General features: G+C 39.4%; 1 long non-coding RNA gene across 1 annotated transcript in view; it reads right to left on the reverse strand.

Moving 5' to 3' along the window:
* The window catches only part of LOC119157944, a 37,741-nt gene that overhangs the window by 6,050 nt on the left and 12,819 nt on the right, over positions 1-18,872 (reverse strand). Inside the window, exon 4 of the long non-coding RNA XR_005107703.1 lies at positions 11,201-11,235. This is a non-coding gene — a long non-coding RNA (uncharacterized LOC119157944). The remainder of the gene's footprint in view (positions 1-11,200; positions 11,236-18,872) is intronic.

Genomic DNA, 18,872 nt, shown 5'->3' on the forward strand with positions numbered 1-18,872 from the left:
TCTTAAGTTTTAGAACTTTGCCCTTTCTGCAGCTCACTTTGCTATCAGGGAGGTTTCACAAGGCAGCTGAACTAATGCAATATTCATCAACTTCAGAAGACTGGTCTCACTCTTGTTTCTCCTCCATCCCACCTAACTGATCTCACCTAAGCATTAGGTCAGATACTTAATCAAACCTCTCAATGAGATGGTTTCTGCAAGCTATTAATTTCTGTAATTCATCCACAAGGCAGAAATAACACTCTCGGACTGGAACTGGACTTTTTTCATAAGCTCCCAAACTTACCTTTTGTTCAGCAAGTCCAGTGAGCCCAGGCAGTCATAAGTCACCTTTCCAGGCTGTGTCCAGCCACGAATAGTGACTGCACAGCCTTTTAAAAACAAAAGTATTATTTACTAACAGTAGTTAGATGTTTGCTTTCACCTAAGGCCAGTCATTTCTGGCGGCCTGAACTGGCCTGCTGCTTCTGATTCCTCCCAGACAGCAGCTCTGCCTCAGTCAGGTTCTCCTGAACCTTGAAATCCCATCTCTCAACAGATCATCCTTTGAAAACTACCACTCTTCTTTTTTCTTTTTTTTTTTTTTTTTCCTCCTGTGTTTGTGGGACTTTTCTTGCCTGGTTCAAACAACTGAAGAGGAACCTTTAGAGTTGACAGAACTTTCCTAAGTGGTTCCTAATGGTGTGCTGAGAAGTTTCAACTGGGGCCATTTCTTCTGGTTCCCCCACCCCCTGCCAAATCCTCCATTAAGTGAAACCAATGTATTTTTACAATAAACATCCCACTAAGCACATCCATATATAGACTGATTTGATTATTATTGCAGAGCACCTCTGATTTTCCAAAGCAACTTATCTTAGTCATCACTATACAACAAAGAAAAAGTCATAAAATGAGAAAGCAAAAAAGAAACCCAAACCCTTCTCTTTAACATTCCTCATTGACAGCTTCTTCTTTATGTATTCCACTTTGTCCTAAGTGATTCTCTAATGCTTTACTAACCTTATATACTCTGCCTAGCACAGAAACGGAGCCAAGCAGGGCACATGCTTAGCAGGGCACATTTTTTATGCAATAAAGGCAATGAAGTATCTCCTATGAACTTCAACTGCAAAGCTCTGGGAGACCAGAGAGGAGTCTGGGAAAGTGGAAATAGAATATGCTCAAAACACAGAGTGAATATCCATACTGTAAAATTACTATAGAATAAATAATTGCAAGGACTTGGGAGTTCAGTGTTCTCACACCACCCCCCCCCACGCACCCCCAAAAGCTGCGTTGTGACATAGGAGTCAGTATTAGAGTTGATACACTATGATATCAACTGTAATTGTGTCACCAGTAACAATGACAGTTATTATTACTTTTTATTTTATGGAAATTCTCCATTTGTTCCTGCAGCTAATATGTCCTTTAATCTGGTAACAGTATGGCATAGGTGATTTCTGTTTTTACTGGCAACAACATATTTGCTGCTAGGAAAATGTGACTAGTCATGGAAAAGGCTTAATCTTGAAATTCAGCTATTTTTTGTTACTTGGTGGCCTCTAATTGCAAGCTTGAGGCAGTGCACAATAATTATCAGTCTGCAAGCATGAAAAGGAGTAAATGCCAGTCAGACTATATGGTTTCTTTGTGCACACAACAACATCTAAAGAACTCTGCCATGTCAGTGTTGGGCTGGCAGCTTGCTTCTTCAGTGTAATGGCAGTGATTCAGCTGGTAACTGGATGAAAAATTGCAGCAGGTTTCCCTGTTATGATTCTTTCATGCATCTCTGTCAATGGCAGTTTACATTCTGGGATTGAGATCATTTGTTTCCTGTTTGCTCACAGCTTCAGGCTTTTCTTGTTTGCCATCACAGATTTACAGCCACCACCACCACCACCCCCCCAGCAAACCACATCTAAGGGGTTGAGGGATTATAAGGCTTAATACTTTACAGCGCAGCACATGTAGCAGAAAGTTAAAACTACTGTAAAAGGAATGATGACTACATACTTCTGTGAAATAGATACACGCACGTGTGCAGATACGTATACCTCTATGTAGAAAGAAGTCCACAAAGCAGCCCACACAGCAGTGAGATGCTGGACTAAAAGCTATATTAAAGGTCTGTCTTCTCATAAACTAACACACAAAACCTCAGAAAAAAAAATTATAAATACAAATAACCTTTTTAATGGGTTCCTTCCCCTAAACCTACTTGGAAGATGATAGCAAAGTAAAATACACACTTCAAAAGACTCCTAATAGTCAGACCCTTGGACGAATTTTGATGAAAAAGATGTTGCTGTATTCATACAGTCATTAAACATAAATGAAAGCATAAACACAAGCAGGAATGACCTGATCCAGTACTTATTTATCACAGATGCCTAGTTGGAGAGATGTTTGTACCCCCTGATTTTAGCTGTTTAGCTTGAATGTCTTACGTGCTTACTACCACCAAGCACCCTCCCAGGGCCTATCTGGAGTAGGGAACTGCTACCGTGTACATTAACGAAAGTGTATCTATAAGGATACGCTATATCTATACAGGAATACGAAGGCCTGCATTTAACTCCTGCTAAAATTAACTGGAGTTGATTTCAGCCTTGAAAAACGTGACCCTAAGTACTCAGAATAAAACATGAGGGTAAAGGAGTGAGACCAGAACAAAATGGTGAGCATATGATTAAATCGAGACCTGAATAAAAGTTGCCCAATCTAACCATCTTTCTTACTCGACTATCCTTTTTCTTTATCTATGGAAGGAAGTACTGTTTGCCTTTATCACTCTTGTCATGGTCAGCAAAACTGGGGAAAACATAATTTATTTGGTAAATGCCACCTGTTTTTTGTTTTTCTATTCACTAACTGCTCAGAAGCAGTTTAGCTTTTCCTTGAAAGTGTATTTGTATTCAGGGAATTATTCATGGTTGCCAGCTTATTCACAAGCAGCTCATTACAAGCGTTCACTCTTTAAGTACTTTGTTAATTTTGATTAGATAAATGGCTATAGGGTATGTTTCTGTCCCTGGCTGGATCTCTAAGTGTTCAGTTTCTTGACTGAATACTCATGTTTACAAATTTCCAACTCTTTTTCTAAGACTGTTCTTCAATATTTATTTAATATACACTCTTTCAAACATTCCTGCCATAAGAAAATAAGCTTTGTCGCAGCAGTTCAAACAACAGTCTCTGGTGACCGAAGTTTTGGAAGGTGCGTTATTGGTTTGAGTGAGTACAACTGAGGTCGTCTTATTTGAAAATGCAAACATGATGTATTATATTGCTTAGCTGTAAGAAAACTATTCCTTAGAGGAGACAAAGTATATTATACGGATCCCTCTGAACTCCCTAGAACATTTTAAAATGTAATGGCATAATCCAATTGTTAGAAATGTTTCTGGATGAAGACCACAGAATAAAAACCACAGGCCTGCCCTGGTTCTTTTGCATGGCTCCAGCTATACAAAACAGTTGTAAAACTCTCTTCACAGCCAGTTTACCACTGCTGATGTCACCAGAAGGGCACAAAGAAGCCTTTTAAAGGTGGGCTTAGGCACCTGAAATGAGGCAAAACATTGCCATATTAGCCCCTTGTCTCTGTTGTAAACACATTTACTGTAGCTTGTACAGGTGAATTATGAGAATGGCGGTGGTGCCCTTTTGGGGAAGCTATCAAAGGATCTCAGGCCCAGGTCCTGAATTCGATCGGGCCTTAAATATCAGTTCTTTACATCATAAAATTGAAGGGAAGGGCCAAAAGGAGGTAAAGGTCAACCTAGGGGCTAGCAGAGGTAGCCAAGGAATACAAATGACCAGAAAAGAAGCTACCCTCCTTTGCAGCAACCGTGCTAAAGCCACTGGTTGAAATGAGCAGATTCTCCTGAAAATAACGGCAGGAAAAGGATAACCCACTTCTGCCAACTGAGTCAAGCCACAGTCTCTATGCAAAACTGACACTAAGTATTTTACTCTTTACAAATAGTCTTTATAATTGGGATTTTTAAATAATCCTTCTTAAAAGGGATTGCAGCTGTAATCAATTTGTGGAGGGCTGTTTTAATAAGAAGCTGCTTGAATAGGATTAACTATGAGACCCTAGACCTCTTTCCTCCAGTCCTTAAATTCCTATTTGAAACATTTAGATACCCCATAAATTATTTATTGGTCTTACAAGGTGTCATCAAGCTAAGAAAATGATGCTTGACAAGTTGAAAACCGTAACCATTTCCACCAATTTGTTAACAGCCTCTCCCACATGGCATGTAATGTCTCACTTCTGCCTTGTCTTACAGGAACAGTAGCTATATTCACCCAATGCACCACAAGCACATGCGCAGAGCTGGCAGATCTTGTGCATTCTGTTTATTTCAGGAAATCTATCAGAAAATTATTTTAAAGGGAGCTTGAAAATAGAACAGCAGAGAGGATTTCCTTTTCCTTGCAAGGTTCTTAAATAGCAAGGCAACATAAAAAAAGCTTTTTCACTCCCCTGTCTCCCACCCAAAAGACCCCTAGTTGACTCTTTTTGATTCCTGAACCGCGCAGATAAATGTCTAAACAGGCATGCTCTAAAAAGGCATACAGGGAAAATCTATGTGGGGTTTTGCCAAGAAAAGAGGAATCACCCCTTCATCTGAGGTGTGTCTCTCAACAGCTGTATCTGCCAACCTTGGAAGTAAGGCTACTGGAATTTTTTTGCAGGGGTTCTCTGGCAGTACTGGTTAGTGAAGACTGGTAAAAAGGTAGTGGGACAGGGGGCATCACTTTTCTGTAAGGGTTCTAGCTAAAGGATCACAGCAAGCACGAGGCAATTTGCATTCAGCAAATATCATCTGAAGTCAGTTTTATACCTCTGATCATCTGAGAAGGATAGAAACTCTCTGCACCTGAAAAGAGGGTTTTGCTCATCACTGCTTCTTATGGGAATGTAACAGAAGGTTTCATGTTTTCTGTCATCTGTGGAGTCTTAACGCACTGACTCCCACACTGACAATGCTCCATCATTAATTACTGCAGTTTTGTAGGGGTCCTAGGCCATAAGCATTTTGTCTACGAGTTTGTTAGTTTGTGTTTGTTTGGTGGTTTTTGTTGTTTGGTTTTTGTTTTTTTTTTTCTTTCAGACACCATATAGATTCTATCTGTGGTACAACCAATCTTTCTACCATGAAGCAGTTTGTGTTAGTGTATCACATAAAGCAATTAAAAAACTGGTTAAACAAAGACTTCAAAGTGTGACGCTCTAATTTATTACATGCCATTTGTTTACTGTATTATTCTACTAATACCGGATCAGTCAGCCTTCAACAGCAATAATAAAACTGTCTACGGGACCAAGGCTCATGGGGGAGTGCTCTCTACTTTTGAAAGTGTACAGTTTCCACTAACAGAATATCTGAAACTAAATCCACTTAGAAGCACAAAACTGGGGAAACTACAGATGCGCCCCAGTAAGGTTTTGTCTGATCTGCTTCCTGATATAATTTCAAGTTCACTGAACTTCTTTGATGTTTGGTCATTTTAAGAGAGAGTGACTGCTGAAAATTTCTTTTCTGTTCAGGCATGGTGCAAGTGACACAAAGGAGAGCAATAACTACCACTGTTACTTATAAACCATCACATACAGCTGAGTTTATCGGACATTTTAAACATTGGGACCGGGTGTGGTCATTTAATAGAAAATCCCTCTGTCTTAAAAAGTGAGAAAACAGAATATGAGGTGAAAAAATTTAGGGACATAAATCTATTATTACTTTCAAAAACATTTAAGCTGTTTGTTTCTGTCTCCTTATAGACACCATGAGATTACGGGTTTGATCCTCTGTACAACCCATCTGTTTAGTGTGAAGCAGTGTTAGCATATCACGTAAAGCAATTAGAGAAACTGGTTAAACAAAGACTTCAAAACGTGAAGTCTCTGGTAGTCCTGGCTGAAATATTTAAAATACAACACAGTGCACTGTGCTTTTTCCACAGACTGCTCTACGAAACAGGTAACTCCCAGTAGAGGAGATGTCACTGAAAGCGTAAGATCACATTTAACACAAGAAAGTTGTTGCTCTCCATCATCTAATTTTAAAATGCCTGACTTTTTTAAAATCATTTTTTAAAATGATTGACTTTTAAGCCAGCTCAGTAATTTAAAAATAAGTACTACACTGCTTCAGATTTACAAACTTAGACATGATGATTTCAGAAAGATACTGGGTGAAAGCAAATAATGCTTTCCCATTTTTCTTTGAAAAACTCAATCTTGACTGTTAAAAGTGTACAGTCAGCCATAAAGTTACTGTAAGTCACAAAAGGAAAACACATCCCTCAGAAAGCTGCGGTTTAAAGTGAGAAACATGCAATAAGAAATGCCTGAATATGCAGAAACATCTGTATATCAGTTTTATCTTGTTCCAGGTAATTTGCAGAGCTTATATGCTAGTACAGCTCTAGTCATTCATGAACAAAGATGTTTTGTGGTTTTAGGCATACACACAGAAGTAAATGAGTTTAAAAGACATAGAAAGCAATATAATTTAGCAGGGGGAAAATGAAGAAATTCTTGAGTTGCTAATAGAAAAGCAGCACATTGGCCTAGAAACCCCTTTTTGTTTATAATTTCATAAACTGAGTCAGTAGCCTTAGACAAGCCTGTCACATCTTTGGCTTTGAACAAGGGTCAGTGATGGATAACTGACCTCCTTTCTCACTTTTATCAACAAATGTCAAAAAAGGCAAACAACAGCAATGACATCCTGCCCAAACAGCCAAGAGTGTTTCATTTTCTTTGCACTTCTGTTTCCTCTGTGCCTTTAATCAGGGCCGGGGGATGTAATTGCTCTGTCTGGGCACAGCTTAAGGCATGCTGTGCAACTAACAATTAGTTTAGAGACTGAGATCTATAAATTTTGAGAAAAGAGTAAGAGGATTTGGTGTGCTTGAGCTATCCTTTCTAATGAAGAAAAATATCACACCGGAAGGGACCCAGAGTGTTATCAAAGCAACTTAATATCATCTGGTAGTGATTTGTAGGCCCTCATAATCTATTGTGATCATGTTGAAGGGGGAGGAAAAAGTCCACGTGTTCCACTATTTATGAGATTTCCAAAATGATGGCCGCCATCTGTGCAAACGCCACTAATCTCAGCCACCGTCTTCATGGCAAATGGCTCCATGAGATTGTCCGAGGGAAGGGAAACACTGCAGGAATGTTGGGCTATTTATTGTTTATAAAAATAAACCAACTGGACTAAGACATATGCAAGGAATTTATATCAAACAGCTGCAAAAGCAAGTTGCCTCAATAGGGAGGGTGCATTGATGATGCAATCGGACCACACTGCAAGAGTTTCCTATTAATCTTAGAATATACATGGCACGCTTGAGATACTGATTTGTCCCCATCTACACCCAAACTCACTTTATGCGCATATTCTTAAAATAATTCTTCAAAACAGTTTATATAGACTGAAACTAATCTATTATGTGAGTTTATTAACTAAATAAATATAAACAAAGTCTAAGAACAGTCTGTCCCCATATAAGCTTACCTCTCTTAAACATTTCCTCCTTGCTGTCTTAAGTTAAACAAGCACAATGCTAATACTGAGTGTCAGTGAAACCTCATCTTATATATACCAACTGTCTGGGATTTGAAAATTCCTTCTTTTATGGTGGCAGTCTAATCCTATCAAAGTCCTTTCCTCATTTCTTGAAGAAGACAAAATCCATCACAATAACAATATCCACTGAGAACAAGGAGTAAAAATATAACACCAAAATGATAAACGGTGCCACAGCAAAAGCACAAAGTACAGTATTTTAGTACTGAGCATGCATAACAGCATCAGACAAAGGGAAAAGGAGATCTGAGAACAGAGACAAGCTTCTTGCCTTTGCAAAGCTGGTTTACCAGACATGCTTGACACTGGAGAGAATCTTACTTATTTAACTGTTAATGGGTTGGTATATCTACAGCAACCTCTGGGAAATTCTCTTTCTAGGTCTACATGCTTGAGAACAGCTATCTTCGCTTTTCATTAAAACTGCATGCACTTTGAAACACCTGCCTTCAGGAAAACTCTCAAGCTGATTGACTCTAACATGAGAATTAATTCAGGCTGCTTTAGTGCATGGACAAGGCTCCACAGAACAGCATGTCGGTGTTAGGCTTTTCCATAATACAAACTGGCAAGGATTGCTCTTTTGGGAATCCCGCTCAGCTGGAATTCAAGCACTTTGTTTGACAACTGACTTTCAAGGTGTGTGTCCTTTTCTCCTAAACAAACACATGATGCTTGAAAGCCAAGATACAACAGTGCATATATACATATATATAAATGAAAAAAAGACAGTTCCTAAGAAATCATTTGCTATAGTTGGTGAGTGTTACTTACCCATGCTGATCCCAGAGCTTTCTAGCTAGAAGGGAGGAAAGTTTTTTGTTTGCTTGATTTATTTAAAAGAGTGATCAAAAAAGCCTCTAGTAGATACTAGTTGTGTTTTCTGATGTCTAGGAGACTCTGTGATTTGGGTCTTCCTTTTTTTCAGAGAAAAAATCATTGCACAATCACAAAATAATTTTGCTCAGGCACACTAACAGTGAGGTACACACTTGAACGGGATGCTTGTTAACAAAAAACCCCAACAAATCCAACCCCTCACCCCAAAACAAAACCCTGAAATCACTCAAAGTATAGCTTACATGTAAAATAATTACACGCACATCATACGTGTTATGTTACATGTTGTGGCATACTTGTTCGTTGGCCTCACTGAGTGAGTGATTTCCCTGAAGCACAGACCTCTACCATGCCCATGCATAGCACCAAACATGCCACAAAGCTCCAAAATTCACCTGCAGACCTTCCAATTCTGCCTCTTCCTTAGCTCCCACGCACAAATACTTGTAAGTTCCCTGTCCACAAACCCATGAGCCCCCATCCAAAAAGCACACGCTTGAGCAGCAGTTCAAGTCGTAGTTTTCCTACAGTTATGGCTAATCTATAAAACAGCATAAAGGCTGTTTACATTTATTAGTGAATCTGAGAATAAACTTGCCCTTTTAGAGGCAAGAGATGGTTGAGAAGCAAATTTGAAGATTACAGATTATCTGTTGTCTTAGCAATCACTGAAATGCAATCATGGTGTTGCTGACATTTTTCTCTGACAGTAAGAGAAAGAAATTCTTGTATTTCCTTTCAGTCTCTGACTGTTCATTTCTGTTCCTGTGCTGCAATTAATCCTCTTTGCTATGCTGAAACCTACAGAAGTGGCCTCACAGAAACAGGTAGTAGCACAGCAAAGGTGTGGTCTGTGACCCAGAAGCCAGGGAACAACTGAAGGTGACTCCACCACTAAAGAAAATAGATTCCAGGACTGCATCAACAATAGACTGATCAGTTTCTAAACGTTTTACTTTGAATACCTGCAAAGTCCTAAAGGTTAGTTTCATAAAACTCTTTGCTTCAAAGCATGCTAAGTCTACCTTATCAAGTAAAATAGTCTAAGAAATTAAGCTGTGAGTATTTAATGTCTGCCACAGAACTGGACTGAGACATTTTACATGAGCAATGGTCCCATCAGTATTAAAAGAGCGTGCCTAGAAGAATTTCCTTGCATGGGTGATGCTTTCTTTACCAATATCTCATCACTTACTTCAATATACATCTATATTTTTAGGTCTATTACCAAACATACAAATACAAATATTTTTAACACACTTAGGAGTGGTACGCATGGAGACTCAGAAAAAAATTAAAGCAAATCAACTAAAGATCAATGTGCATAAGAGAAACCACCTTTAGCCTATAGGTCGGTGTTCTTATGCATCAACCCATGGTCTCACACTGCCTACAGAAACACCTCCAGCACCCTCCCCCCATTTGTTTCTGCTGTCAGTGGGAGTTAACCAGCAGGATGAGTGTGAGCACATCTCAGGTCAGTTTCCCAAAAGGAAGTCTCCTGAGCTGGTACACTTGTTCCCATCTCCTGCCGCAATTGATTTTGTTTTGAATTATACCACTCCAACTGTTTATGAAGTCACGCTATAAAGTAGTTTGTAAACTGATCTGGGTTCAAAAGCTGTTGTGAATCGCTGGCGGCAGGAGATGTGAGGTTGGCAACAGTCTCTTAAATCAGCTGTGCTACACAAGAAATAGTGGAATTGTATCTGAGGCTATCTTTTCCCTGGCAACTTTTGTGTGTCTTATGTCACTAAGTTCACAAACAGGTCACAGAACCTGATGGGAAATAAATTGCAGAGCTTGAGCCTCACCAGTGAACAACCTCTCCAAGAGGAAACCCTACACTGGCATTGGTTTGCAAAAAAACATGCAGAATGGCCCAGGTAAACCCAAGAAGCTCCCAGTTTTCAAATATAGAGACAAGAATAGATTGTGTCCTCCTGTACATGTCTGTCAGGAAAGTCCAAATATGCTAAAGGGTCTGGAACAATGCCTAGTTTTTGATCCTGTTATCTCAAGCACAAAACAATTGCAAAATAAAATTTGCTAGCTGAATGCTTTTTAGGCTACGTTTAATAGAGATCTTTAAAACTCCAGTGTACTTCCTACTCCTACTTATTCCCGCATCATCAGTCATGCACAGCACTGTAAAATACCACGTTTGTCACTATTTTGGAATATAAAGGTATATGCTACATGTGATGTCTTTTTCAGGATTGCCGAGTGATTCATACTACGATGAATTCATACTATGATGGGGACAACAGACATTTCAGAGTATGCCAGAAGCTAACTTTTTTACAAGTTATTAATCATTCTTTCAGCAGATTATCATATCTTTTTCTATTAAAACACATAGAACTATCACCCAGGAGCTAGCTGTAATCATGGTATTTTGCGTTCCTGTTCACAAAATATAGGTGAAAGTAGTGGTAACCTAGAAATATATATTGCTTTTGTTGTATATAGTAAGCATGAAGGGTTGTAAACTGGAAGATGCACAACTGCTTCATTACAAAATCAATACCAATCTTCCATTTCTGCAGAGCCTGGATATCATTTACATGCTGTCTAGTGTGAGCCGCCTTACATAGAATTTCCTTCTAATTAGCAAGTACATATGTCCAAACTGACTGGGAAATGGGACTTAAAAAGCCTTAAAAATAACATATTATTTGCAGTACTATTATTCCCACCATTGCAAACATGAAAACATTAAGTCAATAAACACAGGTATTCAAAGGCGGTCCTACCTTCTTCTGCATGGACGCATCATTTGAGAAGTTACCTGTCATTTAAAACATCAAGAAAATATCTTTGTTATTTTTATGACAGCAATTTTATTTATTTATTTTTTTTAATCCTAGAGATCCTCTTTTGCCATCAGGTACCAAAGCACTTCCCGAGGGATGTAAACGTTCCAATCCCACTCTTAGAGGCTGAATAGGAGCTGGTCCACTGCAGTGGAAGCAGTTTAGCCAGCAGGGCAAGGGCAGAGCTAAAAGTTTACCTACCTTTCTATCCCACCCTCCTATAAACTAGATGTACTGGCTTTATTTCTATAGGTATACTATTTTAAAAAAATGTAACTAGATCTTTTCTGATTGCTAAACACATGTTTCCCTCACAAAAATAATAGTTTTCAAGCCCTGAAATCTGACTTGATTCTTTTTCTAAATCTGGTATGTTGAAGGCTAAAATGGCACTTCTTTCAGTTACTGCGTACTGCACCATCGCTGTGGGAAGAGACAGGTCAGTGAAGCGTGTACAGAAAGGTGTTATCTTTTAGAGCTGGGTGGTAGCTGTTAAAGCATGAAATCTATAAACTTGCCCAGATTCACAGCTGTTGTAAGGAGGTTTGGGGGAGCTATATGTATTTGCACCAACTAAATATCTCATTTGTCAGCATGCTGAACAGGAACAGTCTGCAGATAGACATATTTCTGCTCTGTATTCACAACAGAAAAATTAATTGCCCCTCCCCAAACCCTCTAATATCACAAACCAATACGCCTCAAACACAACAGAAGTACCATCTATATTGTACAATGCAATTTAAGTGAAAAAGTGCTGGCTAAGGTCTACCTTTTGGCAGAAAAGTCCACGAGGAAGGAATTTATTTTTATAAATTAGAACACTTCATTTAGCAATTTACTAAGTTATGTGGTGATTTTTCAGTTATATATGTTATATGACTAGTTAACAAAAACTGTCTATAGTGAGGAGTGAGCTGGAACAGACAAGATAAAATTTATGACTGTTTTGTATCAAAGTCAGCTGAATCTACTTGAAGCTTGAGGAGGAAACAAAAAGTCAGTCTAAACATTAGAGAAACTGAAATTTAAATGTTATGATAAAAACTCACTTCACCTGTAAAAACCCTGTGATGGTTAACAAAAATAATTTAATGCGCTCATCATCATCAGTTTTTGCTTTGGTCCTTAATACGCTCCTCCTAGCGTACAAACCTGAAACCTTCTAGAACAACAGACTCTCTGTCTGTGTGTGTGGGGTACAATTGTTGCCACAAACCTGAAAAATTAAATGAACGTAAAACCATTTTAAGATTCCAGTCAATCTTAAACAATATCACCACAATATGGTATTTTACATCATCAATATATAATGACCAGAGTAGAAACAGGGTTGATCATATCAAAAGCAAAAGGGGACTCGTGCAGAATTAGCTTTGCTCAAAGAGCTGTCTGAATTCAGACAGAACAGCGCTATCCAGGCAGCTTCTCTGCTGCTGGGGCTGCCTTTGAGTCCAAAATGCTGTTTGACACTTATCCCATGTGTGGTGAAGTGGTTAGAAGCTAAAGCTGTTTTTCCCTTCTGAGAATGCTGTTTGCTGCTGGTTTTCACACTCTGTGGAAAGGATTTCCTCACAAAATCACCTTTTCCTTACATTGCTTTTGTACTTGCATTGCCTTTCTGAGGTTCTGCGGTGTAATAAGGACCATGCAGTATTGAGTTTACAATCAACAAGAGCTGAACAAATACTCTGTATGACATTAGGAGGAGAATATCAGCTGGTTTTTTTGATTGTGCAGTCAAATAAAAGAATAGTAGGTTAGCCTAATTCAGTGCCTTTTTATTCATATTTTGCTATTCTTAAAAAATAAAACTGTTTTTCAGGTTTCAGAAACGAAAGAATAAAAAATAAAGTAAGGAATGTTCTCAGCATTCTTGGAACAAGTGATTCTTGGTATTACTACTTTTTATGGGAGTGACTGTCAATCATCAATCTTAAAAAATGTCATAAACACCCACACATGCTATTTCGAAGATACCTAATGTAGGATATATAATACCATATTTCAAACTGGATTCAAAGCTTTTCATCTATCTAATAGTTAAGAACAAGGAAAAACACAAACATCAAATGAAATGAAATGTATTTGTTGATGCTAACTGCAAATATTCATTTTTTTAAAATTAATAGTCTATTACATATCTGCTTAAAATTAATTTTTCATGTCTGAATGATGATAGTGATCCTGAAATGCCTGTATCCACAGAGAACCACTGATTCCAGCATGTGAACTGCAAGCAGGACCAATCTTAAAATGCATGTTATGGCTTAGGATTTCTTAATTTCTAAAAGAAATCCATAATCTTTCACAGCTTTCATCCCATTCTGACATGATCTCAGCTATTCATCAACAATTTACAATCCACAGATGTGGGGAGGGGAAATTCCACAAACTGATATTTGTAGAAGGTACTCTTCCAAAACAACACCAATATTCACCACAGCTTCTAACCCTTTACAGATTTTATTAACAAGGTATACTAAAGATGCAAAAGATGCACATGGCAGATTTCCACCCTGTTTGCAAATTGATAGGAAAAGTAATTAGCAGCAGTATATTCAGAGCTGTGCAAGGTGACAAATTATAATTTATTCTTGCTGTAACTGACCCAAGAAAAATACTCTAGAAAGGACCTAGTGGGCAATCAAGGGACAGTTGTAAGCAGGTCTATACAACCCCATATAGGGTGACTGTTTAGAAAGAACTGCAGAGGAAAATACACACAGTGAAGTAAAGAGAAATTATCGGGAGAGCAGGTAACTTTGAAGTGTTTTGCTCTCTGATCATCTTTGAAGATGATGACGGTGGTTTTAAGAGACCAGGTAATGTTTCATCTAATCCAGCAAGTTTACATATTACTACAGTGAGCATTGTTTGTTGTCAACCAAATGGACCACAACTGGCTATGCAACGTTCATCAAACAGCCCAAGGTCATGGTCGCAGAGCACTGCAAGAAGCAGTCAGAGCTTTCCTAGAGGGCCTGGTGATCGCTCACTGCGCGTTCCAGCAGGGCAAGGAGCTCCCAGGATGCAGCCGAGCCGAAGTCTGCAGGCCAGTATCATACAGACACTAAATAAAAGGAATTCCAGATTCAAACAATATCTAACATAACATTCTCTTCTTTTCGCATCTCTTAAGTGAAAGAAGTTCAACAATGCATGTGAAGCCCAGGCACTCACAGCAAAGGTGTGCAAGGAAGACCACACACTTGCCTCCCCGTTGGCTGGGGCAGGTGGCAGGGCCACCTTTGCACCACGTGCATCTTTCTGCTGGCTCCTCTCTCTGATCCAGTACAAAAATGGAACTTCAGGGCCACTAAAGGAATACTGGACGTATTTCTCAATCTCAACTCCAGCTTTCAAATGAGTGCATTATTTATTCATTAGTACTACATTCAAAGTGCTGTTTCCCTTGTTACTTGGTGAAATAAATGAAAGAACAGCAATATCAATCTAAATCCCAATTTACAGCTCTTGGAAGCCCCAGCTGACTGTATCATAAAATTCTCCTTACCCTCCCCCCTCCACTCTTTTCTGCCTTGCATCTGATTGAGATTACAACTGCCCGCTGCCAGGAGCTAGAGGCTGACCTGGTAGCCTCACTTAACAGGGGAATCTATTACAATGATCAACAGATTCCAAGTGGAAGGAAGGGTGGTCCTGGACTTAATCTGAGCTTGGATCAGCTGATGGGGCTCTACATGTGAGTTGCACCTGAAAATACATTTCTTCTCTGGAGAAAGACTGAGCTGAAAAAGTAGGGAAGACTGAATTGTCAGAAAGTACACCACACCGACACAGCTCACGTACTTGGAGAATTTTTTCACTTCCTTGTTTTCTTCCATATCATATGAGAAACAAAATATCTAAAAAAATTTAGACCTGATTACATCATGAATCTTGATTTTGATTTATTTGGGGAGACACACTAGAACATCACTGTTTCTCACGTAGCTAAGCTGCTCATGACTGTAACACACAATTCAGTCCCTTCTGCTCCCACAGGGCTTCCCCTGGCTAAATTTGCAAACTTGCTGTCCGTTCCTAAGATGTTGTAAGAAATACAGCAAAATGCAGGCAGTTTAAATTGTAGGCACTTTTCTAGTCTGATAGCTTTAGAACAGGCTTCATATTTTATCTTCAGGTCATGGCCTTTTATAATTATGGGAAAATTCTAGCTTTGACTATCCAAAAAATTCAGCCCAGACTGGACTTGGGGTCTTAATCCCTGCTACTTTTGACACATCATTCTTGTAAAGAAAATCTTAAGCCCAAATGCTTATATATTGGAATAAAAAGATGTCAAAACTTTCACAGTTTTAAAAATCTATGATTTTTAACCCCCACGTGGTGATTCTCAGCGTCCTGTCTGCTGAACACTGGTGACAGAGCAATGTGGCTGTCAGAACCAACACTTCAGCTGGATACGAGGGGAAGCTTTGCCTCAGACTGCCCCACCGTTAGCACTCGGGAGCTTTTGCTAGCTACATCAGCTGCACTTTACCGTGTGTTGTGAAAACTTTCCTTCACGGCAGAGCAGGGAGGGCTGGGGGTGTGATTTGTCAAAGGGTTTTAGCTCTGACCAGCTTCTGTAGTGATTTAAACTCCAAGGAGCCCTTAAAGGCAATATTATCTGTCACCTCTCACCTTTCAATTTCATAGGAGCTGCTTTTGACTAGTAAGACAGTCAAGTTACTTTAATACCAGGGAACATGAATTTGTGTCTCCCTAAATATTCAGACTCACACGAAACAGCAGATGCTTGACCTGTGCAGATGCGTAGGTGTGTCAGTGTGTGGGAAAGGAGGAATGCACACACGTGTAAGTGTGCGACAGCTAGGAGATGGCTCCTGCTGTTCGCTTAACTGGTTAAACACACCCAACTACTTTCAAATGGGCAGTAAAATACTAGCTGTTTAGGACACACAGACGGGCAAACTATGACTCAGGAGGAGGATCTACTGTGACAAAACCAAATGTAGTCTTTACTGTTTGAATAGGCAGCTCAAAGAGACTGAAGTAGGCAGAGTTAAATTAAACCAAGGTCAGAATGTAACCATTGTTAAGACAGATTTAGGCAGCAAACCCCAAATTGCTTGAGGACACAAAAACTGGTGGTTTATCTTGAAATCTAACATGCGCTATCTGGCAACGGCATTGTTTCAATTATGAAACAATTCACATCTCGGCTGACACATGTAATGAAGCTTGCTACTTGCCTAGTACATAATTTAAGGTAAAAGAAAAGAGGGTATGTTTTATCATGGTCTATCATATCTTTGTCTATTGTTCTGCAATCCATTTGCATACCTAAAGGGAAATGGCCTTTTTAATTTCTTTCCCCTCTCCTAATCATCTGAGGCCTATTAAGAAGTGTTCTGTATCCTGTAATCAGGCAATTTATACAGTGTGCACCCTTAGGCTACAACCATTACAAACAAGCTGAAAAAGTCCTTTACAATAAATGATTAGCATGGGAAGACACCATTCATAATTAATTTTTTTCTGTTTGTGTTGGCAGATGGTCCCAGACATTGAAGCATGAAGAGAAGAGGGCAGACTTAGAAGAAAAAGAGAAATGTCTGTAAGACTGCTTCACTTTGGGAATAAACATGCTCACCGGCTTTTCATGAATTTGTGCATGTTAAAGACTGGATTCAAAGACAGTGGAAGTCAAAAGAAAATAAATCCTATACAGCTTCTGACCGGGACCTGAGCTAAAACCACAAGAAAAATATTGACTCGAAGGGACAGTATGACTGCTTTTTTTCATCATTTTCCATAAGGGTTATTCCTGAGGCAGACATATTGCGCCGCTGGATTAGAAAATGATCAGCTTTGTATTTCTGAAAGCTGGGTACTCACTGAGGCAGCAAAGAAAAGGGAGTTCTGCTTTTAGCCACATTTTACGACATGCATTCTCCTACTTCCACAGAAGGACAGTTGATGACAACTTCATTCTCCATTTACTCATGTATTTGCTCACTGTTTACATGTTACTTTTCAGTACTTTAAAACAACTTCTGATGCACTTCTGAGTTGTTGGCATCACTGCAAACTCCCCCAGAATGAGACCCAGCCAAGCAGACTGTCATTTTAGTGGCCTGTGCCAGCACTTTCTTGGTGACAGGATAGTCCTGACTGCTACACAGCAAATTCCTAACTTAAGAATAAATGGAGCTTTTTCTGTCATGACTCAGAAGACTCTGACCCTCCCTTTCGCTCTGTAAGAAAACAGCAAGCTGCATTTCGGTATGTGATCTCTAGAATGTGATCTAATCCAGGCTCACTGAAGTCTCTGGTGTGTTTTGAGTGCTGATACTGAAACCCAAAGTCACTGACTGCGCCTTCAAGATCATCTGTTTGGATTTACGCAGACAAAAAATGCAAAGTCCCTGGATGAACTCTGAAGCATGGCACAGGGATTACAGGATCTTATCCAAAAATTCAATTAGCTTTAGCCACATCTCATATATGTGGTACCTAGTTATAGCTACACTTGCCAGGAAGAGACGTTCGCCACAGCTTCCTAGGGCCAACATCAGATAATCCAGGTGAGCTGGACCTTCGTCAAGGAAGACATGACATCATATACTTCAGGTAGTGACACTGCCACAGAGCAATCACACAGTTAGAGGTCGTATCAAGTTCTAGCCTGCTTTTGCCTCCACTCACCTAGCCTCCAGAGGCTTTATGAAGTTCTTGCTGTTGACTTCAGGCATTTTTCCTCCGCAAATATAAGAGTCAGCTTGTACTAGCACCTACAAGGCATTATGTGCTATGTTATAATTTCCAAAGGAAAAAGAAAATAGGAGCATTTATTCATATAATATCTAAATATTTTCCTGCCTGCTGAAGCTAATCTGCAGCACAGTCTGATTTCAAGGCAGTTAGTGCTGAGGGCACAGGGGAGCATCCCAGGGCAGCACAGCCACATACAATCACTTCCAAGCAACACACACGGGGTCTATGAAAACTGGGAACACACTTTCCACTGTGGTAAATCTTACCGACTTCTGTTTTAATAAGGTTTTGAGGACCATCACAGTTGTTTAATGTCACTTCAGTATCCTCTTTTTCCCGATGTGCCAAAGCCTACTGGCCCGACAGATGTTTTGAAATACCAGTGGGAAAGATATTTTCACTCCAATTTCAACCTGGCTGGAACCATCAGTTTTACCACCACACCACATTCCATAGGAAAACCAAAGACTTTCATCTAATTAGGAAAAAATAAAGCTTCTGAGTTTTCAGGTTTTGTCATTTACCATATACTTTCTAACTCCATCAGTTTTATCTCACCAGAGAGCTGATGAAAAAGCTCTCTGAAAAAAACTCCAAATCTAAAAAGTAACCAACTCATTTCAGAATGGCATTTTTCTCTCTGCAATGCAGAACCACCTGAATACTACCAGAGAATTAGGAGTCGCTAGGTATGTCCCTGGCCCACGCAAGTGTACTTTCAAAAAACCAGTCTGCTCCCTCTGGATGAATACATTGCTCTTCCTCACTGATTCTTTGCAATTGATGCAATACATGCACATTCCTGCTTCTCTGTGCAGTTGTAGCAATACCTGTAATAATAATAATAGGCTGCTACTAGCCTTCA

The sequence above is a fragment of the Falco rusticolus genome, chromosome 15, assembly GCF_015220075.1.
Source record: "Falco rusticolus isolate bFalRus1 chromosome 15, bFalRus1.pri, whole genome shotgun sequence".
Classification (NCBI taxonomy): Eukaryota; Metazoa; Chordata; class Aves; order Falconiformes; family Falconidae; genus Falco; species Falco rusticolus.